This window comes from Barbus barbus (genome assembly GCF_936440315.1).
Source record: "Barbus barbus genome assembly, chromosome: 41".
NCBI lineage: Eukaryota > Metazoa > Chordata > Actinopteri > Cypriniformes > Cyprinidae > Barbus > Barbus barbus.
Genome location: NC_136719.1, coordinates 14497457 through 14506947, shown reverse-complemented (window position 1 = coordinate 14506947; position 9491 = coordinate 14497457).

Below are 9491 nucleotides of genomic sequence, written 5' to 3'. Positions count from 1 at the left end.
CACGCAAGATCTCACCCCGTGGGGTCAAAATGATCAAAAGAACGGTGAGCAAAATTCCCAGAACCACACGGGGGGACCTAGTGAATGACCTGCAGAGAGCTGGGACCAAAGTAACAAAGGCTACCATCAGTAACACACTACGCCGCCAGGGACTCAAATCCTGCAGTGCCAGACGTGTCCCCCTGCTTAAGCCAGTACATGTCCGGGCCCGTCTGAAGTTTGCTAGAGAGCATTTGGATGATCCAGAAGAGGATTGGGAGAATGTCATATGGTCAGATGAAACCAAAATAGAACTTTTTGGTAAAAACTCAACTCGTCGTGTTTGGAAGAGAAAGAATGCTGAGTTGCATCCAAAGAACATCATACCTACTGTGAAGCATGGGGGTGGAAACATCATGCTTTGTGGCTGTTTTTCTGCAAAGGGACCAGGACGACTGATCTGTGTAAAGGAAAGAATGAATGGGGCCATGTATCGTGAGATTTTGAGTGGAAACCTCCTTCCATCAGCAAGGGCATTGAAGATGAAACGTGGCTGGGTCTTTCAGCATGACAATGATCCCAAACACACCGCCCGGGCAGCGAAGGAGTGGCTTCGTAAGAAGCATTTCAAGGTCCTGGAGTGGCCTAGCCAGTCTCCAGATCTCAACCCCATAGAAAATCTTTGGAGGGAGTTGAAAGTCTGTGTTGCCCAGCGACAGCCCCAAAACATCACTGCTCTAGAGGAGATCTGCATGGAGGAATGGGCCAAAATACCAGCAACAGTGTGTGAACCTTGTGAAGACTTACAGAAAACGTTTGACCTCTGTCATTGCCAACAAAGGGTATATAACAAAGTATTGAGATGAACTTTTGTTATTGACCAAATACTTTATTTTCCACCATAATTTGCAAATAAATTATTTTTAAAATCCTACAATGTGATTTCCTGGATTCTTTCCCCCCATTCTGTCTCTTATAGCTGAAGTGTACCTATGATGAAAATTACAGGCCTCTCTCATCTTTTTAAGTGGGAGAATTTGCACAATTGGTGGCTGACTAAATGCTTTTTTGCCCAACTGTATATATACATAATAAATATACACAGTACACACACATAATGTAAACAAAAACTTTTATTTTGGATGCAATTATTCGTTTGACAGCACTATTTAAAATACATTTATTTCATACTAAGTATAGTTCAACTCTATTAACATATTTACTGACATATCGCTCGAGACATAAAAATTATATAAAATTGTAATTACACTTTATTTGAAGTACTACTATGTGCACAATTCTTAATATTAAGCCTAAATGTGTTTTTAATGTCACTATTGATGAGGATTGTCATTAAATGCAAGATATTTAAAGTGTACTTGCAATAGTTCCACTTTAGCACAATCAAATATAATTCAGCATATCTTTAGTTGGACTTCAGCCCTACTTCTGCACAATTAAAGTGCATTAAGTACAAAATTAGTTGTTACAAATTAGCAGACTTTTAAGTATACCAGAAGTACAATTGCAGGGTATTTTTTATTAAGCACATGAATATGTAAATGAATTTGTAGTATACTTAGCATGAAATTGATATATTTCAAATACATTTTAGTATATTTATTTTTTCACTAGGGACTGTTTACTGTATGCGGCTCTTTATTGAACTGGTGTTTGTTATGTAGTGCTGTTACCACCATTAAAATCATAAAATCACTGTAATGCACAATCTCTCATGGTTTATTGCTTTAATTTAACCTGATTTCCTCAATGTGCTAGTGATAATCATTTCATTTTCTTGATTACACAGTTGTGACTCTCTCTCTATACAAATTAAAATAAACATATGATCCATGAAGAAGTTGTGATGCAAAGGAAAGAGTGAAGACCCCATCTCCAGCCCCTTTCATCCGAATCAACAGAATAGGCTGCGTTTCAGAGATGCTGAAGCGTCGGAAAATTGGTCAGTGGAGTGGAATTTCTCTTTATGTCTCTTTCTACCGACCACACAGTCTTGCAGTAATTTTAGGGTTAGGGCCGCAGTGGCATCTCCTCTATTCCCATCATTATCTCCATCTGCAACCACATACAGAGTCTACAGTGCAGCTCAACCGAGATGCTGAAGCGACATTTAAAGTGTTGAATGTATGTCAGCTATAGATAACAGTGACGACTCTCACTCCAATTCAGCCAAACAAACGTAGATTAATCGTTGATCTCTCTCTCTACCTAATTCTGTCTGTCATTAAGCACAAAACTGACCACACCTAATGTTTAGTGCCCTACGAAGTTGTCCTCATTCAAATTTCCTGTTTTATGATTATGCATGTTATCGCTGAAGTCGCTTCATAAACTTTCTGTGGTGATGGTTCCCAAGCGAACCTCCTGTTTAAGCCCCTTCATGTGGCTCAGCTGTGTGTGGTCTTCTGCTCTGAGCATCTTTCAGAATTGTGGCCCATGTGATCTTACAGTAAAATGAACTCCGACTGTGATCGAAGTAAATATTTTACCAAGCACTTTGTGTCGCAATAAAAAAAAAATCTTCTTGAACTTCTGACCTGGTTTGCGAATTTACCTGCTAATGACTCTTATCATGTGATTACACACAGTGTGTCAATACCAATTCAATCGTTACCATAACAAACTGAAAGCCATATAAAATTCACACCCTATTCACTGACAGTTTCAGTGGAATATTCATTAAGCATTTCCCTTTATCAAGATATCGCATGTTATTTAAGCTGATTGATATACTATTACAGCATATCAGTTTTGTCATTATTTTTAATTTTTTATATTAAGATTTTCTATTATTTAGATTTTTATTAATGTTTAGTAATTTAGTTGTTTTTGACATTTTTATACGACTACTTATTATTGTTATTAAATTATAAATTTGCACAAATTGTTTTTTCGTTTTATTTCATGTTTCAGTTATTTTAGTTGTATTTTCAGTTCACAATAACAACTCTGTCCATGATTTATACAACCTTACAGGGATATTGAACCCCAAAATAAAGATTCTGTCAATATTCGCACTCTCATTCTTCAAAAAGAGTGTTTTTGTTCATAAAAATTAACTTTTTTTGTCTTCTCCAGAGGAAAGGAAGTCCTATAGGTTTGAAATGACATGAGGGTAAGTAAATGATTGCAGATTTTTCATTATTGGGTGAACTGTCCCTTTAAGAGCCAGTTTTTCCACAGAGGTGACTGACTGAGATATACACTGTTAACGATTTTCTTGTATTTTTACAGTACAGTACTGGCAGCAAGGTTGCCAGCAAGTTACTGTATTTTGATTTACAGTAACTGTACTGTAATTTACTTTACAGTACACAGGATCAGTACTGTAAACTACAAAACAGTACTTTACTGTATTTTTACTGTATTTTTTGTAATGTTTCTGCTTCTGCTGTAATTAATTATACAGTATTGTACTGTAATATCTATATTGATACATTATTACTAAATATTATAATTTTCAAATTACTAATAATGATAATATTATATAATATGTAGTTATTACAGTATATACATTTACAGGTAATATTATAATGCAACTTCAAAATAACTGCAATCAATCAATCCAAACAATGTTATTGTCCAAAAAATTTTTTATTAATCAATTACACTATTGTGTATTCATGAAAAAACATTTCATTTAGGAACATTGCATGTCCAGTACACCAGCACTTTACAGGTAAACAGTTTTTAAAGGGATAGTTAAAGGAACACGCTGACTTTTTGGGACTTTAGCTTATTCACCGTATCCCCCAGAGTTAGATAAGTCCACACACACCCTTCTCATCTCCGTGCGTGCCGTAACTCTGTCTGACGCACCCACCGCTAGCCTAGCTTAGCACAAAGACTGGAGGTAAATGGCTCCAGCTAGCCTACTGCTCCCAATAAGTGACAAAATAACACCAACATTTTCCTATTTACATGTTGTGATTTGTATAGTCACAGCGTGTACAAATAACAAGGTCACATGAGACACAGCCATCTTCTAACCGTATACAAACTGGGAACTATATTCTCAGAAGGCGAAGCACTGCTACTTCTGCGGAGTGATTTGCTCGCAGCACCTGAGAAGCAGAGTTCGCTCAGAGTGTTGCACTAATCACTACGGTTGCACTAATCACAATTGTATACGGTTAGAAGATGGCTGTGTCTCATGTGACCTTGTTATTTGTACACGCTGTGACTATACAAATCACAACATGTAAATAGGAAAATGTTGGTGTTATTTTGTCACTTATTGTGAGCCGTATGCTAGCTGGAGCCGTTTACCTCCAGTCTTTGTGCTAAGTTAGGCCTAGCGGTGGGTGCATCAGACAGAGTTACGGCACGCACGGAGATGAAAAGGGTATGTATGGACTTATCTAACTCTGTGGGATACGGTGAATAAGCTAAAGTCCCAAAAATTCAGCGTGTTCCTTTAAAGAAGATATTTTAAAGAATCTTGGTAATCAAACAGTTGATGGTAGCTATTGACTTCCACAGTAGGAACAAAATAAATACTACGGAAGTCAATGGCTACCATCAACTGTTTGATTACCAAGATTCTTTAAAATATCTTCTTTTTGTGTTCAGCATAAGAAAGAAACTCGTACAGATTTGGAACAACATGAGGGTGAGTAAGTGATCACAAATTTCATTTTTGGGTGAACTTCAGGATTGGGTTATACAAAAGAATTACAAGTTAACAACTAAAACAAAAACAAGAACAAGTGTCCCACCAACAGTTTAGTTTGAGGTTTTCCACTCAAACTCCATCAAGGACCGAATAAAGCTATTTACATGAGGGTTGATGGTCGTCACCTTCCTCTGCACCACCCTCTTGGTCTTCTTGCTGACTCCCTGTCTGGCAGTAACTCTCTGACTGGCATTGCTGTCTTCAGGGTTGATTCTGACCAGGAACCTGTTAGCAATATCATACCAGTCAATAAATATGCTTAAAAAAGGAATAATGCACTCAACTTTGTCTTAAAATTCCTCCCATCCTGCAACTTTTAGTTCTTCTGTTGCACACCCGATTTAATAAAAATTCAAAAGCGAAATGCAGAAAGAAATTTACTTGCCTCTGAACAAGCTCTAGTGTACATGCAGCAGACTCCTGGTACTCGATGTTAAAAATGTAGTAGCTTGCAAAGAGCACTGCAAAGGCGAGTATAAAATTGTCACTGTTGTCCAGCGTCAATAGAACCTTTCCCTGGATGCTGTCATGTCTGAATCTCCTGAAAATTAAAGAACACAACGTTAATTACCTACAATGTTTTATTCTGAAACTTGCCGGCCCAGAAAGATAGTAAAGACATCGTTAAAATAGTCCAAGTGATTACAGTGGCTCAACCTTAAGTTTATCAAGTGACGAGAATACTTTGTGCGCAAAAAGCAAAACAAAAATAACGACTTTCTTCAACTAATAATTTTCTTCTGTGTGGGCCTGAATAAGTTCACGTAGTGTAACAGCGCATCACTTCTGGGTTGTACGTCAGAACGAACAGGTAGACTCACTGTTCGTCGTTATTTTTTTTGAGCACAAAAAGTATTCTCGTTGCTTGATAAACTTAAGGTTGAGCCACTGTAGTCACTTGGACTATTTTAAACATTGTCTTTTCTAACTTTCTGGGCTGGCAAGTTTCAATTCCATAGAAGCTATGGAGGAGTGAGACAGCTCTCAGATTTAATCAAAAATATCTTAATTTGTGTAACGAAGATGAACGAAAGTCTTACGGGGTTGGAACAACATGAAGGAGAGTAATTACTGACAGAATTTTCATTTTTGGGTGAACTAACCCTTTAATATGTATGGGTATAGAGTGTGTGTGTGTCTACATAAATAATAAATTGAAGGGGAAAACCACATACTTACCAAGCATAATGAGCCTGGGTGTGTCTGGTATCACCTGCTGTGCCTCAATGTCTGCCTGGGTTGCAGTGACCTAAACATATTAAAACAACACGAAGCAAAGTACAGAATATGAAGCAACTACATAAAACATGAGTATAACTCGTCAAATATTGTAATCTGCTTTTAGTCGGCACCAGTCTTGCCTTGCAATGGTGTCGATACATATGTGACTTAAAAGATTGAAAATTCTTAAAAGTGCAAGGGCACTCAGGTACCCCACATGCAAAGAGGTACTTAGCCACATTTCGGTGAACTTTTGCATGTATGGTGAGCGCATTTAAAAGGGAGGTTGAGAAACTGCATGACTTGCAGCTGTAGCTGGACATACTTTAAAATTTGGCTGGAACTTTGCTGAGGTGGTACTGGAACCTGGCGGTGACCAAAACTGAAAAAGACATGACAAACAAAAACACGTATGACAAAACCTGTTATCCACAGCACCAATAAAGATGAGCAGACTGTGTAAGAGAGAAATTGTAAAAGAAAATTCTTTAGAAATAAAAAAAACAGCCAATTAAAAAATAAAAATAAAAATGTAACCTTTAGATTTTAAAACTTTAAGTTTAAAACATTGTATTAACATGACAAATACTTACAGAAAACTCCTTCCCAGGCAGCACTGTAGAGCTGTAAGAAATCAAAATACATATTATTCAGTTATCTGTTATGTTTCTTGTTGAGGACTTCATACATCTGCTTATACATCTAGGTTAATAAAAATAAGCTTCACATTAAGCTTCACTTGACCTCTCTAAATATTCTAACTTGCTTTTTTGGCATGCATTTTACTTGTCTTTGTTGCCTAATAGATCATTATTAACTAGTTTTTTTAACAATTTACACCTTTATTCATATTTTTAATTATTATAATAATCATTATTTGTCATTACAAATCACAATGCTACAGTCTCCCGCCTAAATAGAAATTAAGTAAAATGCTAAACTGGTACCAATAGCCAATCTCTCTAAGCCCAAATCACCCATTTTGCGTTGAAAAGGAAAGTGCAGTATTTTTAACCCTTGTTTTTACGTGTTTAAATGACTTATTAAATTTAGTCCAGTATTTATGTCACCGGTTCTACTTCACCTCGCTCCGAGCGGGATTCGAACCGCGGTCTCCGGCGCGGGAGGCGGGCGCTCTAGCGTCAGTCGCCAGAGCGCCTCTTTTTGAGATCAGGGGAGTGAGGTTTACACGCACCAGCACTTACTTGCCTACGTCTGTTACATTTATCATAAAAGTTCGTAAAATCATAAAATCATCAAGTTCGCCATCCGAGAAACGGACTGCAAATATAGCAGTTTGAGCAAAATAACGTGATTGTTTTTACCACTGACAGGATCGGATGTAATGGAAAGGATCCCTAAGTTAGCCATTTTTGTTATCATAAGATCCTTCAAACGTAACATGTCAAATGCCATCGTATCACCCACATTTAACGTTAATTAACCACCTCGATTTGTCCTTCCACCGTTCCAACAATCACCAAGTCTGTTTTGATCGAAATAAACCGTGAGGTAATGTTAATTCAATGTTCAAAACTCGAGTTAGATTTGAAAATGTCGGACAAGCAACGGGGTGAAAGAGCAGATCTAACTAACGGTGTTTTTGCAACCGTCGCTGGCTAAACTTCCACTGTCATTTGTACACTATAGTGTAAAATCCTAAAACCTTATTATAAAATTGTAAATTAACTTACCAAATTTCCAAATATCCGCAGAGAGTGAGATCCATCCACCCAGCGAGTGATCTGCATCTGCCTGCAGTTGTGCTCTGACGTCAGTCGGGCGGCGCGCGCGCTCTCTGTTTACAGCAGCCCTGTATTATTGCCAGGCATTTTACAGCCAGGTTACAGCTAGGTTACAGCAACACTAAAATTCACTGTAAAATGTTCCCGCTCAAACAAAATTACCCACAATACAATCCAAATTACGGTACTTTACTGTAATATACAAATGCAGTATTGTACTGTAGGTTATTACAGTACTGTGCTGCTAAATCTACAGCGACATTTAACAGTGTACATTAGCTCACACATGCGTCTTTGAGCAACACTTGCTGCTGTATGTTGATGGGCTAAGTAACAAAAGACCTGCTGTTTGAGTGGACTACCACCTGTCCTTCAACAGCACTGCCTTCACAACGTCCCCCACTCTTTCAAACCACTCTTCATGACTTAAGTTTCAAGATTTACGATGTTATTGCCATTTTGGTAACTAATGTACTTCAAGTGCTTTACATTTTATACTCTCAAATTGCTCTGATGTAAGAACATAAACTGTAATCACGAAGAATACAAAATAAGAATACTGCAGTCATCATTCACATAAAGGCCTTCAAATTGAATACAAATAATTATATTCCAAAATGTGTTGTAAAATCGATCAAGAATGATGTTTGTGCAAGAGTAACTACTTTTTAATGACACATTTCTTTTTCAAATCCATCTCTTAAGTTCACATGCATGTATGAAACAGGGGTGTGAGGTGAAAATAGTGGTGTGGAAAGTTAAGGAGAAAAAAATCTCTGAAATGTTTGGAGCAGCCCCTGGTGTGGAAGATTTTGTGGGTATGATGTCGTCAGAGGTGTGGACAGTGGATTTTTTTGACAAGAGCAGTGCAATGCAGCAATGAACTCAACAAACAGGGGTTGCACATCATGTTCAGCATTTTGGTAGTACATTTCAGTAAGAAAGATGGTTTGAAAAATAAATATCTATTTAAGAGTTTGAGTAATTTTGAAAATAATAAATCAGTTATGTACAAAAAAATTCCCTATTATAGCCATTTATTGCTGTTTTTAATCTAAATGAACTGAAAGTGGGGTGACTGTCGTAAAATGCTCTCTGTCAAATAAATCCTTTCACTTGTGCACTGTTTGTTGGTGACTCCACTGTGTGGCTGTCAGTGGAGCAGCTAAGTAGGGGTCTCAAACACAGGGAACTTGACTCCTAAATTTCTAAGAGTTGCTATGGGACACTTTTGTCATGATTTAAGTAGTGTACTCAAGTTCTTACCAGTTCTGCTTACAGTTGATACATTTTCCAGCCAAACAGCAACTTTGATTATACTCATTTTTTATCAATAAACAAAATATATATTTTTTTTTTGTATTTTAGTGTGATTTATATTATAATATAATTTTCATTCATATTTTAATTTTTTTTTTTTTTTACATTTTTCATTATCATTTTAATTTTAGTTAATGTATTGATAATTTTATGTTTTCATAATTTTTGTATTTGTTTTTCTTTTTTTAAACGTCTATATTTTATGTTAAGTGAGAACACAAAACACTGATTTTGCTTTTAAAAACAAAACAAAAAAAACAATAAACATGACATAAATGAAAAATAAATGTTATAAATTAAAGACAAAATTTACTTTAATAGTTTATACAATGCATTGGATATCAGTTCAAAATATAATGTAAAAATGATTTCATTTGTTGTATGGTTTTAATTGTTAGGCTACTGCTGAGAAAATCAGGATCTTTAACAAAACCCTCATTTAAAGGGAAGATGCATGCAATTGTCTTAAAAGTTAAAAAGTTGGTATACTGTAAATTTTACAGGTAGGCTAAGCTACACGCTGAAAGAAA